Genomic DNA, 25,451 nt, shown 5'->3' with positions numbered 1-25,451 from the left:
AAATCCTAGGAAACTAATTCATTGCATCATACATTATAATGTAAGGAACAGTTATAACTCATCCCAAGCCTGGGCTCTAGTTTGTATGAGCATGACCTCTGTTGAGTTGAAGTTGAATCAAATTACACCTTTGGAAAACTGAAGTTAGAAGTACTGCATAAAACTAATGTGTTAGATTTTATTATTACTTGTGATTGTTGATTTAGTTTGTATGATGGCTTGGTTCAGGTGCCCAAATGAGACATTCTTTGCAATATCTTGTCCAGACAGGATGATGTCACATTCTGCTTTTTCTAAAGCATGAGACAAAAGGCATCTCCCCTTCACTAGCTGAATACTCTTGAAATTTTGGAGGAAATGTTGCAACATGGTTAGGTTTCCATGGGTAGCTTTATTTTCATCTGATGGCAAATCAGTTGCAAACCTTCAGCTTAGGAAGGTATGGAATAAACAGTTATCTGTGGTTTTTATGAGGCAATTCCCCTTGAATTATGATATGGTGGATGACTGTAGTACTGATTTATCCCAAATATTCAGGTACCTAGATTCTTAAACCCATGAGAAGCCTATGAATGGGCTGTGCAGAACTCAGTAGAACTACTTACCCGACCCTTATTACCATGGAGACCCAGTTCTGAAGGATGTGGCACCTTATTCACAGTTAGTGGCAGAAGAAAAGCGTTATTTCCTTTTATGCATGGGTATATAATTTTATCTGCATAAATTAGACATGTATTAGGAAGCTGTAGATTTGTTATCCCTCCCATTCCTTTGCCTTTCTAATTAAGCCTAGCTCATGCTCACCTTCATCTTCCAGTCCTATTCATTACTATTTTATTTTCTGGCTCTAAAATGCTCTAGTTGTTCATCCTCCCTTTCTGGCTAATTATATTTCCTCCACGTGTTTCCACTTTTGCCAGTTCAGCACCTCTGGGAGCAAAATCAGCTGTTGAACACTTGAGACCCTTTTCTTTGAAGCATTTTATTTAACATAGTTGAACAGCCAGAGGACAACAGGAGAGTCAGGATGAAACAAGGAAGAATTTAATGGCCTAACATTTTTAGGCGCACTGTTCCAGGGTGATGCTTCTCTTTTATTGCATGTGATGTGTAAACAGTACTAAAGTTAATCTGCTTGCCGCCTTCTTTTGCCCAAACCCATGTTGTTGTTCAATTATCTTTTTTTCTCGTAAGAATACTTTCAGTGAAAGTTTTACACCGAGCCTCTTTTGTTTTATACTTGTCCTCAAATCACCCAGATCTCAAGTCTTAGCAGTGATTATCAATATTTCTTAAAATTTTTACTGCATGTTCAAAACAAGAAAAGCAAATTACCCAAGAAACTGAATTATAAAAAAACCTGTGACACAGCACAGTATTATTTAAAGATAAGCATTAAAAGAAAAGGAAGGAATTAATTTTAGTGACTTTCAGCAGAAGATTTTTGGGACTAGGCAATTAGGCTTGAGATGAAAAGTACTGCCAGGAAGTAATTTACCTTTGTTATGGATGTGTTGTCTGTATTATTGAGTAGTTTCACACTTTAGTCTATAGAAAGTTAGCATTCCAAAGAGAAAGGTATCTCATTTTCACACCTTTTGTAACTCCCAGATACCTTGAACTAAAGTGTGACCCTTATCCCTAAGCAAAGTGTTAAAGTCGTAATGCATTTCATCTTAGTTTTGTTTTCTTTCATATGTCAAATAGCGACAATTGACTAAAAAAAAGAAAAAGTCAAAATTGTCTGATGAAAAATGGCCTTTGTTTTCTAGGGCAATTAACTCTGTCAAAATCTTAATTCATCAGTAAGAGCAGAATATAAGTGTCTAAGAGAGATTGGAATTGAGAGGGGAAAGGGGGGAACATATTTCAGTCCTCTACTAATTGTAACCAGGTTATCTACCTGGCATAGCAAGTTTACGTAGATATCACCAGACAGTCAAAAACTCTATGAATTTTGTGGGGACTTTTATATACAAGCAAGTTGATCTGAAACAAGTAAACGTTTCTATGAGTAAAGCTTTTCTAAATTTGTGCATTTGGTGATTGACAATACTGTCAGTGGGATGTGAGCTTCAGTGGATCCTGTCTGATCTACTACTGACTTTTGTACTGCAGCTTCTCTCTGTGTTTTGGTGTGTACCTTCTTTACCCAACAACCTATACCGTAGAACACACAGGAAAATAATTGTCCTTGCGCTTTTTGTCTAACTTAGCTGACATTAGCCAATAGATTCAAAAATTGCTAGGTTAGGCATAGCCTCATGCAAACGCAGTATGAATGTGTACCCTTTGCTTTAACAAGACTTATTTCTATATGAAACCCGGCTAAAAAAGGGTTTTACAGTGTGCTGGAGACCTTGATAGCCAAGTTAAGTCCATAGAAACCTTTTCACGTCTGAGTTATAAGCCCTCATAGACTGATTTTTATATTGAAAGTGCTGAGACAACATCTGACATAAAAGCCTGAACAGCATCGTTCTAATTAGAGTTTACCTTTTCATTTTATCAGAATTCAGCTGCTGAGTACTTTGTGTAAAGATTCCAAAAGAAACAAAGGATTAAATACTCATATCACACTTAAGGTCCCTTCAGAGGTTTATTGACTTTTGTAAGTTCATATGCTATGGACCTGTAGAGGATTCGGAATCTTTAATGACAGCGATAGTAACGAATAATTCCCTTACGGGCTAGTTGCCCCAGCTAAGAGGCAGTGCAAGAGATATAAGGTTGATTTTGTCAAGCACTATATTCCACAGGACAATTTTATCCATGCTGAACATGGTGACAAAATGGCACAAGGGACAGCATGAGGAGAGAGGAGCAGAGCAGTAAGGGGAGACCACTCCAAAATTACATTAATTAATATAGCTAGATATTATATTATGTGTGACACTAACAGTAGAGCTTCCATGAATAATAATAAGACTCAGTGATCAGTTGAAGCTTCGGACTTATTTTAATATATCTCCCTGAGAAATACTGTCTTCTCAATTAGAGATGCAAACATTTAAGAGAAGTTAAGTGGCCTTGTATAGATCATACGATAGATAGCAAAAATTAGATGTATTGGGGTTGACTGTCCTCTTTCACATAACCGTAGAAGACTCTTACCTTTTTGCTTGATTGTAAAGAATTAGTCTTTTTATATAACAATGTAATTTTCCAAAGTCCTGGTCCTGTTTTTGTTATGTTAGTGCCCAGGCTTTACTTGGATTAAAGCATAATTTAGAGTCGTGGTTTCAAATAAATTTTAACTTACCTTCCACTATTCTCTTTTTGTTGAAAACTCTTACAAACAAATATAAAATGAAACATGTTTAAGAACTGACTGTGCTGTATGCAACAAATAGAAGCACTTTTTATTTCTCTTACAGTAGCTGCGGTTTCCATAAGCAGGTGAGAAGGCAAACTTAGAGGGTATATCCTCAATTTTTCAGATGCATAACATTCATCTAAACTATGAGTTACACTGCAGATTTTGTGTTCTAATGCTCTTAACGCATCTGTCTTTCACTCTAGTTTCATTTTATCCTCATAATCTGACTGATTCTTGGATAATTTACTCAGTGGAACTAAAATCAGCTTTGAAAAGTGATCAAGGTTGGGAAAACTTGCATAGGGAGTTGTGTGTCCTAAATTGCATTAGAATATGGGATTTTTATCCTTAAACTCAGTATAATCCTACTTTACAAAGAACTCCAGTGGCTTACTTTTTAGCAATAAACCAAGGTCTATATTTCCTTTTCTTCCAAGACATACCATACAATAATTCCCAAATAAAAAGAGATGCCTAAGCATGTTTGACAAATTGAACTGTTTTCTTCCATTTGTGCATACAAGGCTTCCAAGTACCTTCATAATCATATCTTTTGAGGCATACCTGAAGGTGCTTTACGACTGACTTCCTCAATCTATATGCAGATTTATACTAAGCCAGTAAATAACTTGTAACAATTCGTGTGGTTTGTACTCTTTGCTGTCCAATTCTGTTCATTTGTAAACTGCTTCTATTCTTGTGCACATCAACAGTAATAAGATTGCTAATAAAAAGCAGTTAATGTAATATATAATGGGAATACCAAGTGTAACTTAGAGGGACGATTTTTGACACAAGAGCTTTTTCAAGCTTTGGGCAAAAATAGATTAATACAATTTTATTTGTTCTTTTGTTTTGCTTTTGCGGTCTAAATACAGCCTTGTGGCAAAACTTCTGTTTCTAATCCCATTTCTCTTTCTCTCCTGTATGTTATAACCCTCTTGTTCATTTCAATATTTCTGTGCTTTGACAGTATCTTGAGGTCAGGTGCCAAAATGAGTCAATTGTACACTTCTGAAAATGTTCACACATTGTTTTCAGTCAACTTTTTTGTTCTAAAACAAGCTATATTGAAAATGGACCTCCTCTACACTGCTGACTCTGAGTATAAACAAAACTCACGGTCGCAAACTGTATGTACAGAGACTGCTTTGGTAACAGCGTCATTAACGGTGCCCATGCAGTCTCTTCAGGTGCCTCTCAAAATTATTTTTCTGTCTGTATTACTTCAGTTTACAAGAACTCAACATATATTGATGGGAAGGAAATAGTCTCATCTACTGTAAAAACACCTCTGGTCTACTTCCTCTGAGGCAGTCCAAAAACTAGTTTACTTTCAGCCTTCTTTTAGTCTGATTTGTAATGTCTAAGGAATAAATTGTGTCACTGTAGTGATAAGAGTGCAGCTCTAAAACTTGAAAACCTATTTTTTTTTCTAGCTAGCGCAATGCAGTCAATGTGTACAGATTGTCTCATGTCATGCTGATTGTGGCTGTGTCCTAGCTGTTGTAATTGCTTCTCCTCTCACCACCGCCACTGCAGACATGCTCCTGGCGCTTTGATTGCTATTGCTGTGACCTGGGTGGCTTGAATGCTGCAACCTGATTTCTCAGAATCCTCTTCAGGTCTCTGCACATAGTGAAGTCACTGAACTTCTCTCCATCTAAACCCTGGAAGAATATGAGAGAACTCATCAGGAACTGACGGGTCTGAGAGAAGGCTTTGTCAAGGGGCAAACTGGAAGAGCACATAATTTTTTCAGTTTCTCCTTGCATAAGGAGAACGTCTTTGATGACGTACAGCCTAATGATTTTGGCTGTTGGTTTCCATTGAATTTAATGCAAGACCTTTCACAACTGTTAACATTTACTTAGAAAAGACCATACAGCCCCAATCCTGTGATGACATCTGTATGCTTATATTTCCCTCCAGGAACTGGGGGACTTTAAATGGAACCCACTTTCACAAACATAATTATAGGTGTGGGCTTCAGAACATATTTTTGTTCAGTAGCAAGATATCAAGAGACGCCTACACTCCCACTTTTTCTGCAGTTGGATCTGTGGTTTAATATTTTCATAGAATAGGGAATGATTGAGAGTGGGAATTGCAGATCAGAGGAGAGCTAGTGAAATGTCATTTGTGTTGCATAATTTGTACTATCACTTGTCAACAGTGATCCCCTTAATGCCATCCCTTTGGCAGATGAGCAAAGCAAGCTTTTAGAATTCTAAAGAGTAAAAGCTGGGATAAAAAGACAACCACGTTTGATTCCCTTCTGCAGTTCAAAGGATTTGAAAGTCATGACACTGGTTATTACTGTGGTCTTTGGAGAGATGCACAGAAACTTAATCTATCTAATCAAACTGTCTCAAAAGATAAACCTAATCAAAATTTTTACCTGCACAACCTCTACTATGCTTTCTTTTTCCCCCCAATATTTATTATTAGCCAAGGGCATAGCATATTCAGTATATCAGCAATATTAATTAACTGCTTTGCTGCAATAAATGCATTAAGTACATTCACCTGATATTGACAGCCTATGCTTCTGAGGACTTCAGTGGTGTCATGGGCAGGTTTTAACTGCAGCGAAAGACGTCATCCTGAAAGTCCTGGAGGAAGGGTGGAAAGTTTGGTTACATTGTCAGATAAAACGTGCTGTTTCATAACATGATTTGTTCCAGTAATCATACTTGTCCAAACCAAGTCGGAGCCCTGCGAAGTGAATCTACAGTATGAATTCTTTATTCCGGATTAGGGCTGTCTTACATTTAGGTGTGTATATGTGCACAAAAATGAAGACTTCTGGTACCATCTGTGGGCCTTGGACTGAGCTGAAGAAAAATAGGTGAGCTAATGAAAATACACAGGTCACTTCCTCTTCTTTAAAATTCACAGAGGATATGGACAGTCAGCATAACCTCACTGGCAACACAGTTTTATCAAATATATGGATACGGCTGGGCTAGCCTCTCTAAAACACATGATAGAGTAATACATGGGATATTTTTAAAGCTGTCTAAAATGGAAGCTAATGTATAAACTGAATTTGTAAGGAGTAAGTATTGCCCTTGCTGCAAAGAAGGTGAATGGTGTCCTGGGATGCATTTGACAGAGTATTGCCAGCAGGTTGAGGAAGGTATCCTTCCCACCTACTCAGCACGGTGAACCACACCTGGAGTACTGGCTCCAGTTCTGGGTTCCCCAGTACAAGAGATATATAGAGCTACTACAGAAAGTCTAGCAAAGAGCCATTAACGTGATTAAAGTACTGGAGCATCTCTCCCGTGAGGGAAGGCTGAGCGAGCTGTGACTGTTGACCCTAGAGAAGAGAAGGCTCAGAGGGGGATTTTATCAACGTGTATAAATATATGAAGGAAGGGTGCAAAGGAGATGTAGCCAGACTCTTTTCAGTGGTGTCCAGTGACAGGACAAGAGTCAATGGACACAAATGGTCACACAGGAGATTCTGTCTGAACATCAGGAAACCCTTTTTTTACTCAGTGTTCAGCATGACTGAGCAATAGAACAGGTTACCCAGAGAGGTTGTGGAGTCTCCGTCCTTGGAGATATTTGAAAGCCATCTGGACTTGGTTCTGGGCAGCCTCCTCTAGGTGACCCTGCTTGAGTAGGAGGTTTGGAACATATGACCTCCAGAGGTCCCTTTCCACCTCAACCTTTCTGTGATTCTGTGTGTTTTGGAAACGCTGTTTAATATTCTAATGACTAGCCATCAGGAACTAGACAGATGTATACTTAGGAAATTTGGGAGTGACATAGTCAGTAGGTATTGCCATTACTGAGAATGCCAAAGTTTGTGGAAGAATTAGAGCAGCATGAAATTTAAGACTGCAAAGTGGTATGCTTTGTGCTTATGAATGAGTAAGAGTGCTGACTAGAAGACTAAAAAATTGAAAGCAGAGGTGGAAAGAAAGATCAAGATGTGTCATTCAGCTCCAAGATGACAGTGGTCTATTAGCACAATGCAAATGCAAAAATGTTAATGCAGTTTTAGAATTTTGCAGGTCAACTAAAGAAGGAGGACTTAAGACATTAGAAAGATGTTTGTATGAAGATATGCAAAATATTACATAGCTACTTGTATCCTGTATTTAGAAAAGGTGAATGTAAAATGAAAGAATGCCTTTAGGGCCTAGAGGATGACCAGAGGAACGGAGAAGCTATTTTAGGTCATGAGAATTAAAGAACTTGGTTTCCCTTAGCCAAAAGAGCTGTGTGTGAATATGATTATTCTTTTAGGAGTATGACAAACATAAAAGTTAGTACCAAATTGGGAAGAGAACCGTTTAAATTAAATGGTAATACCAGTACAAGATCATATTTAAAATGACCAAGGTTTCTAATGATCACAGAAATGAAGCTCTAGAGCTGCTAGAACACAAAGCAATGTAGAAAGAAGCCTAATTTTTTTTCTGGGCAGTATTTAATAAAGTCCATGTAAAATGGACTGCTGTATGTTTGCAAGGTACTTGCACTACATTCGTACACTGTTATTATTCCAAATGGCAGAGTTACAGCCAGTCACTCTTAAAGGCTGAAAATTTCCGTTATCTTTGGCTTATTAAAGCTGTAGAGAGAGTAGTCTTTGGAGCATCAGAAATTGTCTGCTCTGCACTGCCAGACGGTGAGCTTTTAAGCAATATTGAGAGGGAATTTTCTGAGGTATATACCTACTGTTTCCTGCTCGTGTGGTAGAATTAACCCAACTACCACATTCAGTGGAGGAAAAGATTGTAACTCCTTTGTCTGCTTTGCTGGGACCACTGGTTGTGTTTTGCCACGTGTGGCAAATAGTTGATTACATCCTTAGGTTGCTTTACATGCATGGAGCTTTTTTGGTGAAATATGCCCAGAGTTGTGCTTCTGTCTTTTCTCTGTGGTACACTGTAGTTCTGAAGATCTTGACTGTTTGCAATATCGGTCTTACATTTATTGCAAGACGTCGGAAGATATTTTATGCCGGCTGTCACGTAAAACAGTTGGAGTAGGAGTCTTGCGTATCCTACAATGAAAGTCTGTGACTTAGTCACTTGTCCATTACATGAGTCTGTCTTTCCAATCCTGGGGCTGAAGAGAATAACCACCATTTCTCACAAGCGCACAGAGTACCAGTTGCTGAAATTCACTTTGATGTATCTCTTTTAACCTCAGAGAAGTAACAACAGTATCAGTCTGTTACTGCTGCCAGAACCCATGCGCTTGTTCATAGGATATCCACATGTTATATCACGTCCTGGCCACAGTTTAAAAGAGATGGATTTCACTCCCTTACACCACTTACTTTTATGTCTCTGAGCAGAGTCAGAATACTTCTGCTTCAGGAGTGTAAAGTGAATTTCATGGTAAGACCATAGAAATAGTTAGCAAAATAGGTGCTCTTTTCGCCATGCTGAAAAACATTTTAATTTAGTGTTTTGTGAGTTGATTCTAGATTTGAACTCTCATGTACTGTGTAATAAATTAAAAGTCAGGTACCCGTAAGAGAAGTTCCTTTGCAGCTCTAATGGCAGCTTAGTTGTTTACATATCTTGTGAGTAAATAAATTGGGGAGAGGGGCTGTATGTAGCTAGAATTTTGTCCTCTTTATTTCTTCTTTGTGTGTTTTTTTAGTTTATTCTTTCATCAAATAGTAAATGTTTCTAGTAAGTTGTAATCTAACATGGGAAAGTACAGCTATAGTTTCTTCTAAAAACAAATTTATTTAACACTAGATAGAATGGTATGCCCAAAATGTCCTCGTTTTTAGCCATTACTTAACTCTGGACTGCTTCATGTATTCCATTATCTTATCTTTGTTAAATGGATAGTGAAATGTTAATGATTAGTTGAAATTTTGTGGAACTTGAAGGCTTTGGGTGTTTTGAGTTTTTAGTATTAGGGAGGCAGGTTTTGAGAATGAACTTGAAGTGCTGCATCATTTAGGGAGTGGAATGATAAATACTGCAAAAGGATTTAAAAGAATTTTTAATTTATATCATTCTTGATTGGTAGTCATGAGGGATATTTTCAAAGGTCAATAGAGAGGTGGAATGCATAATTAAATACAGATTATTCAGAGGAAGATTGGAGGTTGAAATATGAGCAGGTTAAATTTGTATCAATAAATACTAAACATAGGATGACATTATTTAATTTCAGTCCAGATTATATATCACTCCTCAACAAATGAAAATGATGTATAACTGCAGTTTCAAAGTTGCATATTAAATGTAAGAGAAGGAGTGAAGGTTTGATGCATGTGATTTAGAATACAGGAAGACCACAAAGTTGAGTATGAAGAAGACCTGCACAGCGTGTGTATGATTTAATCCAAATATTTATACCTGTGTGTTAAGTAATGTGTTAAATAATAGAAATTTATGGAACATGCAGGACTGGGGCAAGACAATTTATATCCCATATTGGATATCTCCAATGTATGTTGACTACTGGACAAAAAAAATACTTAATTCTGTTCTTTATAAACCAGAAATATCTCTTTAGTTTGAAGATATTTCACTGTTATACAAAAAATATATGAAAACAGAATCACACCTCTAGTGTGCTACAAATTAGGGGTGTCAATGCATATTTTCCATAAGAATTCATTACTTGGTGATACAGTAGGAGAGGCCTTAAAGAACATGTAAGACCAGAATAGAGTTTTAAATGTGTTATGTTGTTTAATGATTAAGTCATTTTGTTGGTTAGGTTCTTACCTGATTCATCCAAGCAACAGTCCTCTTTTATGTGTAACAGTATTGTTCTTGTAAACATAGTGGTTTAAGAATGTAAGCGAGATGGAGAGTCAGTATCTTTTATTGGACTAACTGATGTGACTTGCCTGTGCACCTGACAGCTTGTCTGTTCTTTCCTTGCTATTTCAGTTGATCTAATAAGTAATATTACCTACAAACCCTGCCTCATTCTTACCCATACCCAGAGGGGAAGGGCTTTTGTGTGTGTGCGCGTGCATGTAATGTATTAGCAAAATGAAAAAATGCTAACAAAAATTAATTAAATTCTCAAGCATTTAACCTAAAAACTTATAATTTTCAATTATTTCACAAAATTTTGCCTTAAAAATTTTTCCAGAGCGATGGCAGGAATGACAGTAGCAGATAGTCTTGCTCACTGATGATTCTCTATGGAATCTTCAGAAATGCTGCTGCTTCACAGTTCTTCTCTATTAAAACCCCTAAGAAATGGCTGAGATGCCTGTTCAGGAGCACATGTACTGAACTCCTTTTTTAATTGGTCGTGCTTAGCTCGTATATCCATACTACTATGGACTGTCTGCGTGCTTGGATACTTAACCGACTTTTCTTTGCTGGATTGGAATCTTTAGGTGGTGTTTGCAGAAACAATCCCACAAAGTCCAATTTGTCCTCTTATTTAGTGCTTAAATTTAAGTAATTCGTTCTTCTGCTTGTAAAATTCTTTAGTATTGATTTAACCCATGACCCTAATGTGGGGGAGTGCGTGACTTAGTGTATTATGTCCATGTAAAACTAATACATTCACCTCTAAGAGGTTCATATTGAATTCTGAAGAGCTGATAAATCTCTGTCCTGATACACTGATGGAGGATGGCCTGGTACCCTTAGGACTGCACTAGTGAGTTGCCATAACCCGAGGCTGTTTGCACCCAGTGGAAACAGGGAGGTGGAAGGTGGGGTGCAGGGCTGAGGAGTGCTGCTCCCAAATACACGTCAATTCCATGGCAAAGCTTCACGATATTTTGTGTTCTTGTTTAACTTAATGTAGACTGCTTCAGCTTTAGCTATGACTCTGGTCCAAGCCTCTACAGCTCTTTGCACCTCCTCAAAAAATAAATCAATAATTTTTTAAAAAATCAACAAATGTAGCTTAATAACAGATAAATGTCTGCTAATAAGGTCTTGTAGATTTTCCTAAATTACATTAATGTTTTTTATGGCTCTTGGCCTAAGTACCACCTCATCATCTTCCATGGTAGAAATATTTTTATCTTGCCTAGGCTTGCTTAGGAGACACCATTTCTTTGTATACTTTTAATAGGAATGCTTTCTTAGTTTTGGTTAAAAAAAAAAAATAATTGTGAGAGGTATCTAGCGTAGTTAATTTTAGTCTAACATACATCTACTTTCTGAAATGAATATAGGTCTTTCATATCCTTTTGTTCATTCCGCTCTGACTATTAGGCAGTTTGTCTAAGGTTTTTTCCTGTGTTCTTTTTCATAAAAGTAACACAGCTAAATATCCTACATGATTAATAGAAAATTATGCATGTAATTTGCAGCATTTTAATAAGAGCTTGTATAGGACTAAGAATGTCTTAATCCAATAATATAGTGCTTAATTTTGTGTTTCCTTCTTAGTGATTTTTTTTCTTAAAAATACTCTTAGAACAATTCTGTAAATATCATAAAATAAAAGAAGGTTAGATAGTATAAGATGTGCAAATATTTTTTAAAACAATAACATTAAAAATAAGACGACTGACAAAAAATGAAAAGAAGAAAAATATAACAAAGAGCCACCGTACAGCCTGTTTCCTGCAGGCGATGTGCCATGGCACAGGGCAGCTGTGAGGAGGGGCCGGGGCTCCCCGTGACGGACACAGCCAGTTCCAGCCACTTCCCTACAGCCCCACCTCAGAGCACAGCCGAGCACCTCATGGTGGCCCCTCTTGATGCCGCTGGGAAACATGCTCATGATGATAACTGGTAACCAACCTCCCTGTCTCTATCTCGACCCACCAGCTTTTCCCATCTTATTTTCTACCCTGGTCCAGTTGAGGAGGGGAGTGAGAGCGCGGCTGGGTGGGCGCCTGGCAGCCAGCCAAGATCAGCCCTCCACCTCTGAGCGTTATGCAATCATTCATGCCATAGAGATTGTTCAAGGAAACTGAACTTTCAGACCTGTGTCTTTTTGGGTCCTAATCTAGTAGTCCAATCCAAAAGCCATCCTGCCTTCTTTAAGTAATGTGTGCTGCTATTAGCTGTTATAGTAATATAAAACATAGGACATTACCTTTGTCTTTTGGTCCTCTCTCTGTTAAGGATGAGGTCAAAATGAAGTCCCAAGTTGATGAACTGTACTAAACAAATTTTTTTCTTGTCCCATTCTTTTCTCTTGTTCCTGCAGGAGAAATATGTGCCTTTGAAATGACTATGAGTGAGCTTTGTCATGTTACTTGTAACGTCTATTACCACTGACTCATAACAGGGGTTTCCAGTTTGGAAGGGAAAGGAGAAGGGAGTGGGTCGATGGTTCCTACTAAATACAGGATCAAGCACGAGGAAGTCAACCATTAATTCCATATTCCATGAATTACCTAACTGTACGTTACATTTTTCATCAATTACCTAGGCAGTTAAACATGGCTAGGAGGTATGTATGTCCAGGAGGCAAAATCAATTAGTATTTTCCCCCAGTTAATAAATGTTAATAAATTTATTAGGTGGAATAAAATAGTTTCATGACATACCTCACTGACCATAGAATAAGTTATGAAATTAGAAATACTCCCAGTTGCCTGTGTGTATAGGTATAGTTCTTGCATATACTCTCTCAGTATTTGTGTTTTAGTATTTAAATATAAATTGCATGAGACATGCAAGAACTTCAAAATGTTTTACCAGATTCATCCTTCATGTGGATGAAATTCATCCCTGATGGACTACCAGTGCCATACAAGTTAGCAGAGGGAATAACGATATTGAGCAACTTACTTAACCAGTCACAGCGGAGTAAAATTGCTTGATGCTGAATAGTGAGTCAACTCATAGGATAAAGTATTTAAGACTAGTTTAGAAATGAGCTCTCTAAAACTTTGCAAGACTGGAGCCATCTTTTTGTTAGAGACTTCTAGTCATTTATAAATCAGTCCCTGTTTTAAATTAGTAGTTACAATAGGAAGAAAATTTTCCCTGTAAGGAGTGTTGTAAATAGGAAAACACGTATGTGAATTAATTATGAATAATTCATTCAATCTGTATTCTACTGGGTTGCTTGATATCTTTTTTTAATTTACATTTCAGCTGTTCTATCATCTTATCCTGAATTTACTCCAAATCTATCTCCTGATCTGTGAAAGTGCATTTCCTTCCTTTTATTCTTGATATCCAATTACATTTCAGCTCTTAGTCTCATTACCTTACATTCCTGTACACTGCATAATTCACTTACCAGACCATAAGCCTAATTCATCCAAATAATTTCAAATTAATTTGCATTATTCCTCTTTATTTTCTGCATGTCTGACTGTATTTGTGCCATTCAAAGTGAAAGCACAGAAACTGGTCATCTTGTGTTCTCCCTCTTATGTGCCTTATAATCACCTTCTTGAAGATTGTTCTGTATTAGAACCCAGATACTCGAATATAAGCATACACAAGAATCAAATGTAACACCTCGGTTAAGGTGCTGTAATGACTGACACAAACTCCACTGCCTAATTTATTATGTTTGAATTGAAAATAAAGACATCGCTTGAGGTACACTTCTCCTTTTACACCATTGTATGCTAGCGTGCACTTCTTAAAATATAATTAAAAAGGACTATAGAATAGTAACAACTTACCTCTAACTGACTGCTTTTAAGCATTTCGGTATTATTTCACACCATTGATATAGTTTTGTGAACAAATGTGGGGAAAAAAAAACCACAAATGAAGAAACAAATGAATAGAAAAAATGGAAAGGGCATAAAGCATGTAATTAAAATCCTGTTATTATCGTAAAACAGGGAAAAAAAATCCCTTAAACTGTTTGTTGCTCTATATTACTTATGTGTGCTCTCATGCTGCTTTTTGTTGATTTCTGATGAAAACTCACTGATTACTGAGTAGCTGAAATGAATGCAGGTTTTGTGAGCTTTTGCATGAGATATTAAATAACGTCATTCTTAAGAAAATCATGCACCAACAGGCTGTTCAAAGAGCTTGTAAAACATGGAGCGCGTAAGACTTGACCACCAAAAAGAATTTCTACAACATTGGTTCTTCTGTCAGTCATAACAAAACCCTGGCAAATGAGGCCATGTGAGACATGCAGCCATTTCCTCTTGAAGCTGTGCCGGTATGTTGGCTCCCATGTGATCCCGGGGAACCAATGTGGCAAAGTGCTTTTGTAACTTGATCCAGTGGCTGGTGAGACAGATGCTCTCTAGAAAGGATAATGTTCCTGCAGGGCACAGATCAAAGTGGAGCGTGCTCCCGGTTACACTTGGGTAGGGCTTGCCTGATGACATCTGACAGATGCGACACAACACCAGATTCAGTGCGCTGAAAAAAAAGATGAAAGCACTTGTCAGAGTACAATACCTCAATAGTTGCAAGTTGTTGGGTTCGAATGTGCCCCAAAGAAGCTCAACCAATGAGCACCCATCCTCTCAGCTGCCAGAACAACTTTTCAAAAGTTTGGTTGGGGGCAGCAGTACATTGTGTTCTACTCTACGGTTTAGTCATGGCAGGTGCAAGCTACCCATACTAGACTGGAGTCAGTCATTTGGAAGTGTGCTGTTAGACCAGCAGAAAAACTGGCCATAGACTTGCTTTTTAGTGGTATTATAGCTTGTTTAAACTCATGCTTAAGTTTTGCTTTGAAAAAAAAAAAAAAATGCTTTCCAGAAACATCTGAAGGCATAGGCGTTCGGAGGTATTTAGGATTCTGACTCCTGTGGAAGTCAATGGGGTTTGACATCTAAATGATACTGAGCCCTCTAACTACTTTTGATGATTGGTTTAAGGATACTTTTCATGCTCCAAACAGCCTCTTCTTGTTACTGGTCCTGAACCAGTATTACAGAATATCATGTTTCTGTCAAAAGATGAAGAAAGTTCAGGGCCAGTTGACTGTTTTTTCTTTTTGTGATTGCAGATGAATTATATTCATTCTGACTTTACGATCAGAGAAATGTTTTTATTGGGTATTTGATTTTGGGGAAGAGGGACAATTTCAAGAAGCATGTTCCTGGAACTTTAAGTATGATGTGGAGGAAGAGAGCAGAGTTAAGGAATTCCATTGAGCAAGTTGGCATCTGTGAGTCAGTAGGTGATTTCACTGGGTGGGGGGATGAGGAAGAGAAAGCTACAGGAAGTAATTCTCTTATAACTTCTTATTTGTGGCTCATTTTTTTACTGGAAAAAGAATGCTGATGTTTCTTGGTAAGGAGTTTTACAGTTATTAATGAATAAACATGCTTACAGCTACCACTGTTCTCTGCTTCTCTCTCAGTTTTACCTGTGGACAAAAAGATCCCTCATTTACCTGTGGGGATGAGGCCAACCTGATCCAAGCCCTGTGCTAAAGGTGGCACAAAGCCAGCCCTGGCCCAGGCACTGGCTGTTTCTGCCTCATCTGGCATTCCTTGCCTTCCGATTATTCTTGTAACATAGAATTATCTTATTCTGCTAGGAGTACCACAGTGCATCTCACCATTAGCTGTTGGAGGAAAGCCAACCAAAACTGCACAATGTATCATGTGTAGTTTGCCTTTTCTATGATATATTAGAAGCTTTTTAAAGCTGCTCACATCAGAGAGTTTAGCTGTGGAGGTCTTCCTGAAGCCTGTATTTCACGGGGAAAGAGGAGCTCTCACAGTGCTGTGATGGTGATGGCTGTTTGTCAAAGGAAATATATGCAGAAAGTGGTGCCAAAGATCTACCTTGTAGTTAGGGTGGGAAAGCAAAACCAACGTTAGAGAAATCTGTCGGGACATTACTGTTATTAGACAGGCGGACAAATGAGTGGATAGTTCCTGCTTTTTTCTTACCAAAAAAAAAAAAAAAATAGTTCTCATCAGTGTTATCGGCTTAGCCTCAAAATGACTTTCCTCCCCATTATTGCTTATAAACAAACCTTTATCACAGATAGCTAGCCTGCTGAATTAAGACGCTGTATTAAACAGTATATTGCTTCTGTCAGGGCCGATCGGCTGTTTGTGCAGATAATAATGCCAACTGCAACAACAACAATCAGCTAGTGTAAATTAACTTAACTGTGTGAAATAATGCCTCCTATATCAGATTAGCTTGCTGAATGACTTTATCCTTAAATTAAAGCTTGCTGGGGCGTAATAGTAAATCATTTAAATGGTGCTGGTCTTTTCAGGTAATGTCTTCATATATTACTGTAATTTCAATTCGCCAAGGCATGCAGATGGCTGTAGTCTCTAGTTCCTTGTCTCCAAAGCCTCTCCCGTGCTGCCATTTTGTAATTACAGCGCAGGCATGCTGCCTGCTGCTGTTAGATTTCCCATGGTGCACCAGCAGCCAAGGCAATGTATTTTAAAATTATTATTCTTGTGTGGCCCTCATAACATAAATGTAAATCTTTTATGCTAACGCTGTCAGGGGTTTAGCACTAGGGCTCCAAGGTGCTCTGATGTAGAAATCACCAGCAATCCATCAACCAAATATCATTTGGGATCCGGCAAATGACTTGCATTTTGGGAGGACTGTAAGCAGAGCATTATTGTAAGGTTAGAGAGTGATTTTGTTACTAGGTGCTTGGAGGCCTTGAAGGTGTTCTTTATTTATTTATTCTGCCATTGTACATGGGTGTTTAAGAAATTCTGCCCCAGCTCAAATGCCCAGCGTATGACTTGATGAAAGCTTACTGTACTTAATATGCTGAAGATAACGTCTGAGCAAATAACAGCCTCCAAATTAAAAGCCTTAAAATATATCAACAAGACCAGACTAAGATAGATAGCTGTTATAAAAGCAATATAGAGAAAGAAATTCTCCTGGGTCTGTGCTGTGAGAAAGGATGGGATTATTTAGTCCTTCATACTCACGTGCAAAGGTTCAGTGATTGCTTGCTATTAAAAATTCAGGTTTTATTGCCTACTGTTTCATAATTTTTTTAATTTGCATTTTATAAAAGGGCAACAAAATCAAATGGTTTGAGAAAGCCTTGTGATCGCTGTTAACTCCGTGTGCAAAGATATCATCTTTGCCACCGAATGCTATGTATGTTAGAGCTCTTCCTCAGCCAAAGGTGGCATCGCCACGTGCTGCTTCCTGACTGAGTGGTTCTGGAGCACAGTAATGGGAGAAATGGCAATGAAGGTGCACCTATATATTTATGCAGTTGAAATTAATTTAAGACCTTGAAGGTAAATAGCTGGGGAGCAGCATTGTGTCTGTGCAGCTACAGGGCTGCTTATGCTGGGTCACTGTTAACTCAGGTGAACGCTGCACTGCTCTGCACTTCTTGCTGGCAGCTTGAGCTGCCTGTATGTCCACTGCTGGGTGATGTATCCCACCCAAATTTCTGTTGTCAAAGCAGGGGGTTTGGGCACCCCTGTTTTCTTTGTCCATTTGCGGCAGGGCTCAGAGAAAACCTGCAGGCCTTCAGGTGTCACGCACAGTCGCTTTTGGAAGCAGAGGCCAGGCTGCCTAGCTCTGGGGTTTTTGTACAGCATTGTGCGTAAATCAGTCCAAGATTTTTCTGATACTGTTAGCCTTGGTTGGGTCTGTGTACAAGTAAAGATTTAAGAGCATCACTTCTCTTGCAGGGAGCAATAAAATTCAGCTGTTTCCATTTCTTCCACCTGAGCACTTCTGAACCTATGCACTAGGTTTTGCTTCTCCCATGGTAGTTGTAACCCCCTTGCAAATTGCAGGTCAAAGCACATTAGTCTCTTTACACAATGCACAGGTAGAGAAAACAATCCTAACATTTGTAAGCAATTGTGGCATGTTGTAGCTCCGCAATTCCCAGGAAAGAACAGAAAAGTGCTAGGTCAATTGCCTCTTGTCTTTTGGCTTCTCTCCAAAATTTGCGCCTCTTGTCTTCTGGCAACCTTCCAAATCTGCTTGGACAACACAGAACAGAATATTTGAGAACTGGGCACACGAACTGCCACAAAGTGGCGTTCCTCCAGTTTTATATGATGCTGTATGTGCAGTCTGATCCTCATGACCAGATCATTCGTCTCCCAGATGGACAATCAAGACAGCAGACTCTTGAGAAGGTCCTGCTGAGCCCAAGCTATTTCTCTTTCTGTGCCAGAACATATGAGACTTGCAGCTGGATAAAACAGTGGGCTGTGCTAACTAGCTGATGTATTTAAAAACAGAGAGATGAACAATCAAATCTTCTCAGCATGTATCCCTATCAGAAAAATGACGGATGGGGATAGCATCTTTTTCCTGCAGGCTACAAGGAGTAGCAGAAGTCTCTGTTACAGATGAGAACTCTCTTGAGTCTGGTGTTTTGAGGATGTGGAAAGTTAACTGTTAACTATGACAATGTAAACCTGCTAAAAACTTTTCACACTGAAGAACAGGGAGATATAGCACAAAGGAAAAATATCAGAAGTTTCACCACTCTTGCTATGCTCTTCTTTGGTATCATGATAGCCATTACTGGGTTTCATTCCGCTTCCTCCCTATCCACTAGTGCCTTCATGTCAGTGCTTCTTTAATGTACATATTGGTTTTGTCCTCTGCATATCTCAATAACTCTGCCTTTTCTCTTCTGGAGATGGGCAATGTAACAATACTATGTTATTCTGACTCTACTTCTTGGGATTTTACTACAAGTGTGCATATCGGAAGTGTTAAATACCAGCATTATCAAGGTATTTGTGATATTGATATGTGGTCCCACTCTGTTTCTGTGTCCTGGAGGTGGACTAATGCTTTTCACAGAGCATCATATCTCCAGTAATAAGGAGGACCACAGCAGGGTGGACTACCCCCTTCAACTCAGCCTGATGCCACTTTTTTTACCAGGCAAAAGGATGGAGCAAAAGAGAGCTGCTCTGCACTTGGGGTCTCTGGGTTGCGGAGGATGGGGCTAACACAAGGTTCTGCAGTGGAAGGCTTTTCCACAGAGAGAGGACAACAAAACACCAGCAGTGCTGACACCAGCATCACTGAAGGGCTCACTTGTGTCCTGCGGGGGAGCTGGCTGGAAGCGGTTGCATCCTGCACGGGCAGCCCCAGCCATTTCCTCACAGAGGCCCCTGCAGCCCCCACTGCCATTGCCTGGCCAGGGACACCCCGTACACCAGACTTTTAACAGCAGAGCTACACTGTTCATGCTATAGATAGGTATTACTTCTCCAGATGAAAAAAATCAAGCATTTGTTTTTAACAAACAATAGCCTGCATTGAATTAAAATGATGATATATGAACTGACCCTATACCAATCACTCTGTCATGAGCAATCTAGAGGCGAAGTCTAATGAACTGAAGTCTGAAATACTGCACGTGGCACATCAAAAGTGTATGCCAGGAAGCGATGAGGTTAATTTGCATAACGTTTCTTGCAACACCATTAGGCAAGCTGAACATCAGACAATGCTGAGCTGTACTCTTAGATACGCTGTTTCCATATAGCCACTGATTGCTGTGTGGTGGCTGGGAAGCAACTCTTTCCTGGTAACCTTTCTGTAGGAAATACTGGCAAGGTTAACATAGGTATTGTTCAGTATATGCTGAATGAGAACATACTTCAGCTTCCGTTAGCTGTTTCTGAATAAATTAAAAAAGGAAAACTCGTATGTTTTAGTTGAGAATAGAGTAATATGTAATGCAGCAAAAGAACAGTGAAAAATCCTGTTGTGTTAACAATCATAGCTGGAAATAAATACACAACAATATTAGAGATTAAAAATTATACACACCAAAAAATATTACGCAAACACGTGCAATGTGCTGCCTGATTGTGTAACTGCTTTCTTCTCATTACTGTGATTATTTTTAACTGGGGATTGAAACCAATGGCCTTCCTGGAGAAGACAATGGAAGACTGAGGATTGCTACCTCAAAAAAGTTCTTGCTTCAGAGTCACTACTCAGGAGGAATCATTGAATATTAAGATTTTCCTTTCTTCTTTCACCAGCTCTAGCTGAGTACACTATATGTTCACTGTAATTTAACCATAGCTAATTAGAGCTGGGAAAAGGGGAGTTTTGCCGTTGTTTTCAGTGGAGCCAGGATTTCTCCCAACCTGTTTTTCTGCAGAGATCTAATACTCCCTCAGCGGGCTTAAGATTTTGATAATGATAATGACATAGCTGTATTATATCTCTGGGGGAGGAAGACTGCTAATTGTCAGCCACGACAAAAGTGTGATTACTCTTTAATTGTGTTCTTATAAAAAGGCATTATATGTATTTCCTGTTAATTGCCTAAGCACAAGAACTTAGCTCTGAAATATGTAAGTTTCTTGTGTTATAAGGCCATAATAAAGCAATTAATTTGGAATAAAATTTTTGTCATAGCACAAAGAACTACCTAAGGCTCAATCTTTGCAAGGGTTGTACCCGTAATTTTGGTAAAAGTGGTGCTAGTAGATATTCACCATAATCAGGTGGGACCACAGATGCTTTTCAGGCCTTGATATTTTCGTAGCTCTGATGTTATAACAGTTTCTGTCATATAGCGTGAGCTTATTGACTGACTGACAAGGATCTGAGTTGGCTATAGGATTTCACCCTGATAGTACTTTTTAATGTTATCAAAAATCACTTTAACTTTTCAGTCTGGCTTGGGAGATAGAAGTAGTGTCAGCTTTAGATCTTTCCTAAACTGCTTTTCAGAAAGTTTCCGTGTAATGAAAATGTTACATTTGTAGGCCTATTTCACACAGTTAGGTTTTACAATAAAATGCTACATCTTACACCTCTCTTGCCATGCAAACTGCAAATATCTGCTGCTAGAGTCCATGGCACTTCTTGTGTTATGTCTTGCCATTCCCAGCCTTGCCATCATCTGACCTTGGGTACTTAGTTTTTCAGCAGTCATTATCCTCTCTAAGAAGTCAAAAGGCACACTGAAACGCCCATGCAAAATTTTCTGCCTCTCCCATTTCAAATTTAGGTTGTTGCAAACTGCACTAAAATCAGATGACAAAAGTTGTAACGTATCTTTTTGTGAAATTAGGAAGGATTCTGTCTATCTTTCCTTTTCAAATTTAAATGTAGGAACTTTTTAACATATTTTTCTTTATAATCTTTATCTACTCTATATGTAATGGAAAACAGGTCTCCATTCTGTGTCTGTGAATTTTTGAAAAAAATTATTAAATACAAAAATATCAGTATGTCAAGTAAAATCTCCTTACTTTCAGCTGCTAAAGCTGGCAGGGCATGATACACGTGTGATAATATTTGATAACTTAATTTGTGAGAAAAGTTAGAGTCCTTGAAGAATAATGGAAGGCTAAAAAAATAATTTATTGAAAAGTTGTGTTAAATGGAAATTATTATAAAAGGGAAGTTGCTGTATTGAAAATTAGCCTACTCTTCTTGAATTTGCAGGGATGTGGACAAAGGAAATGCTAATACTAATCTGTAATTGAATGTCATAGTAGGTTTTGCTTTATACCCAAAAGATTATTTGTTTTGAATCAAAGCAGGGTGCACTGAAGAACATTCCCTGCTGACTTTTCAGTGTGGGCTGACTGATCTCATCTCCTTTCCTGTTAATCAATATTGTACTGTCTTGATGCAAGTGACGGTAATCCACAATTTCAATGGGGTAAAGGGAAGAAGAATCTGATCTTCCATATTCATGTGCAGTTTACTTAATATTTTGTTCATAATTTTCTAGAAGACTTATTTTCTGTAGAAAATAGGTTGGTTTTGTGTGCAGGTAGCTTTCCATTTTCCTGATTATTTACCATCTTCCCTACTGCTCTAACATGAACAGAACTGGAAAAAAAGCAGGGGAGAGGAGTATCCTATTGAAGGGGGGGTGTGTGTGATTTATTTACATCACTGATTGCTAGGGAAATAGATGGAGCATTTAATGGAAGAACACCTGCTATTGGGTATTCATATGTCCTTAGTAAGCCTTCAGAATCCTAAAAAGATTTTATTATCATTAGCTAATTGAAACTGAGTTCAAAACAAAAAATAATGGCTATCATTTTTCCTAGCACTAAAGCTTGGATTCCCTCCCCAATCATTGTTTTTAATTGTAGTCTCATCTGCTGATTACATTTACCTTCTTTTTCATAAGATCTGCTGGAAACACTCCTGTATATAGTGTTAAGGGAGAGTAGATCAATTGCAAGTTACTGGAAGCTGATTTTCTATGAAAACAGAGATCATATCGGTTCCTTTTATTTATTAAAAAATAGACTAATTCTGGGCTTTTAACGCGCACACTCTTCTCCTCCTCCCCCCTCATAAATAGTATTTTGTACAGTTATGAGTCTGTAGAAGTCAATAGAATTTCTCCATTTACTCCAACGAGGCCAGAATTTCACCTTTACATTTTATACAGATTTATAAAACATAATAAAGGAACAACGCTTTTCTGTCTTTTTTGTTTGAATCTGAGATGGGGACATCTGCCTGTAAATGCTCCTGCTGCATACATGAGTTCCTACTAAAATAGGTAGAGTTTTTTGTGGATGGCAGGAGTCACTACTGTTAATGACCAGTTTTGAACATCAATCAGAACTCTGTCATTTTCTAAGGTTGATGTGCAGCCCTTTTTCTTAGCCTCCAACACCATCTTTCTTCCTGAGACTTGGTGATATTTTACAAAATCTATCATATAACCTCAGTTGCTCTGGACATTTTCTTCTAGGTCTGGAATGCAAGAGTCAGCAGCACACTACTATCAATTGTGCTAAAAGATACTGACAAGTCATGTATTACGAGATTTGACCTCTAGCCATGGTATAAGATGCCTGTGCAATGTTCCTTGAATTTCTGACCCTGAAAAACAAATAAAGAACAGAGAAAGTGTTTCTTCAGCTTCACTTCTTATAGGAAAGAGCGGGGAATAAGTGCCTTCTGGTTTATTGTGGGCACTGGTGGAACTTTCTTTTTCTCTCAAGTCTAAAAAAGTATGTGCCCAGACTATGAAGAAGCAAAGGCTGAATAGTAGAACATGAAAAATGTGAGGAATCTCTATATTCGTCTCTAAAGCTAGATGAATATTTGGAGAATTTCAGAAGTCTTATGAAAAGTAAATAGTCCTTGCTTCAACTTAAGGTTTTTCTTGTAACAATGAGAGTGTGTTATAAAAACAGTTTTGTGACTAACATTAAGCTGAAAAACAATATCCCATATGTCGGATAGACTCTCACAGACAGTATATACTGAGAAAATATGTTGCTGTGGTCTATTTGGAATATTGGATTTGAAACCCTACCAAACCAGCACATACCGAAATTGGAGAAGTGTAACTATTGCTGCATAGAATGGATTATCTCATATGAGAGGTGATTCCAGTAATAATTTTGTGAGCAATGAATCTTTGATGTTAAGGACATGTTTATCTGGCCATGCAATTTCGTAGAATCATAGAATGGTTTGGGTTGGAAGGGACCTTAAAGATCATCTAGTCCCAACCCCCCGCCATGGGCAGGGACACCTTCCACTGACCAGGTTGCTCAAAGCCCCATCCAACCTGGCCTTGAACCCTTCCAGGGAGGGGGCAGCCACAGCTTCTCTGGGCAACCTGTGCCAGTGTCTCACCACCCTCACAGTGAAGAATTTCTTCCTTATATCTAATTTAAATCTACCTGCTTTCAGTTTAAAACCATTACCCCTCATCCTATCCCTACACCTCCCGATCAAGAGTCCCTCCCCACCTTTCCTGTAGCCCCCTTAAAGTATTGGGAGGCCGCTATAAGGTCTCCCTGGAGCCTTCTCTTCTCCAGGCTGAACCTCCGCAACTCTCTCAGCCTGTCCTCACAGGGGAGCTGCTCCAGCCCCTGATCATCTTTGTGGCCTCCTCTGGACCCGCTTGAGCAGGTCCGTGTCCTTCTGATGTTGGTGTCCCCAGAGCTGGACACAGCACTGCAGGGCGGGTCTCAGGAGAGTGGAGTAGAGGGGGAGAATCCCCTCCCTCGCCCTGCTGGCCACACTTCTCTTGATGCAGCCCAGGACACGGTTGGCTTTCTGGGCTGCGAGTGCACAGTGATGGCTCAGAGTCAGTTTTCCATCCACTAACACCCCCAAGTCCTTCTCTGCAGGGCTGCTCTCAATCCATTCCTCGCCCAGCCTGTATTTATGTCAGGATACATCGCTCCTGAGCTTAGAGGAGGTGATCCTTGTGTATCAACCTGCTTTCTGGGGCCCGTCTTCCCTCCAGGGCTTTATCCCAAGCTCCTCTGCTAAGCGGATCCCTGAAGAGACCAAAGTTTTCTTTTCTGAAGTCCAGGATAGTGAGCTTACTCTGCTCCCTCCCCACTGCCCTAAGAATCTTGAACTCCACCAGTTCAGCCAAGGCTGCCCTTAAGCTTCACACTCCCCACCAGCCCTTCCTTGTTGGTGAGAACAAGGTCCAGCATAGCACCTCTCCTCATTGGCTTCTCTATCACTTCCTTCAGTAAGAGAATGAAGGGATACTTGAGTAGACTGACTTGTATTTGATGGATTAAAAGTTTAGACCCAAAAGTCCTAGCAACTTTGCAGACTGTTTTTTTTTAATTCCATTGCAAAGAGGGATTGAAGAGGCTTTTCCTCTGTGCTTTCCCTTTCTTGGCAGGAAGATAGCCTGCATAAATTGCAAACTATGCAAATGAGGTGTTGGAGCCAGTTTTGGGTGCGGTCCTGTAGATTATGTAAAATGAAATGGAAGGGATTCTGGCCCTCATGTAACGTTATCATATGGTGAAAATAGGAAACCTTTATTAAGCAATTATTACAAGTACTTATTAATTTTGTACAACTCATGCGTTGCAAACAGTTATGGTGCAGTAAAGCCTTTAATAGGTCTTCAGTAAAGATTATGCTAGACTACACAGAACGGAGAAGGCCCTGAACATTTGTCAAAAAATTTTGGTGACGAATAGACTCAGTTGCAATTCATCTGTGTGAGGTGCAGGAAAATGTTCAGATGCCTACTGGAGCAGCTCATAGTATCTGTATTCAGTAACTTAGCATTTGATTGTGCAAAAGAGTTACTGGTCTCCCTTACACTCTGGAACAGATGGAATCCTGTGCTAAGCTAGAGACAGGGCATCCTGCTTTACCAGTGTGCTTCTGACATTAGTTCAAATGGTTCCTTGAGTATGGCTTTTGTATTCTCAGAGTTGATCAGAAAGCAAGTATCAACATGGGAAACAGTCAAGGTTTTACATTTCTTGTGTGTTCCATGGGAGTGTGGCTTCAGACTGAGCCTCATGGGGAAGTGTAGTGCTCCCTTAGCAATCACTTCT

Source organism: Strix uralensis, chromosome 16 (genome assembly GCF_047716275.1).
Source record: "Strix uralensis isolate ZFMK-TIS-50842 chromosome 16, bStrUra1, whole genome shotgun sequence".
Classification (NCBI taxonomy): Eukaryota; Metazoa; Chordata; class Aves; order Strigiformes; family Strigidae; genus Strix; species Strix uralensis.
The sequence above is the reverse complement of the archived record's forward strand: the minus strand, read 5'-3'. Positions refer to the sequence as shown.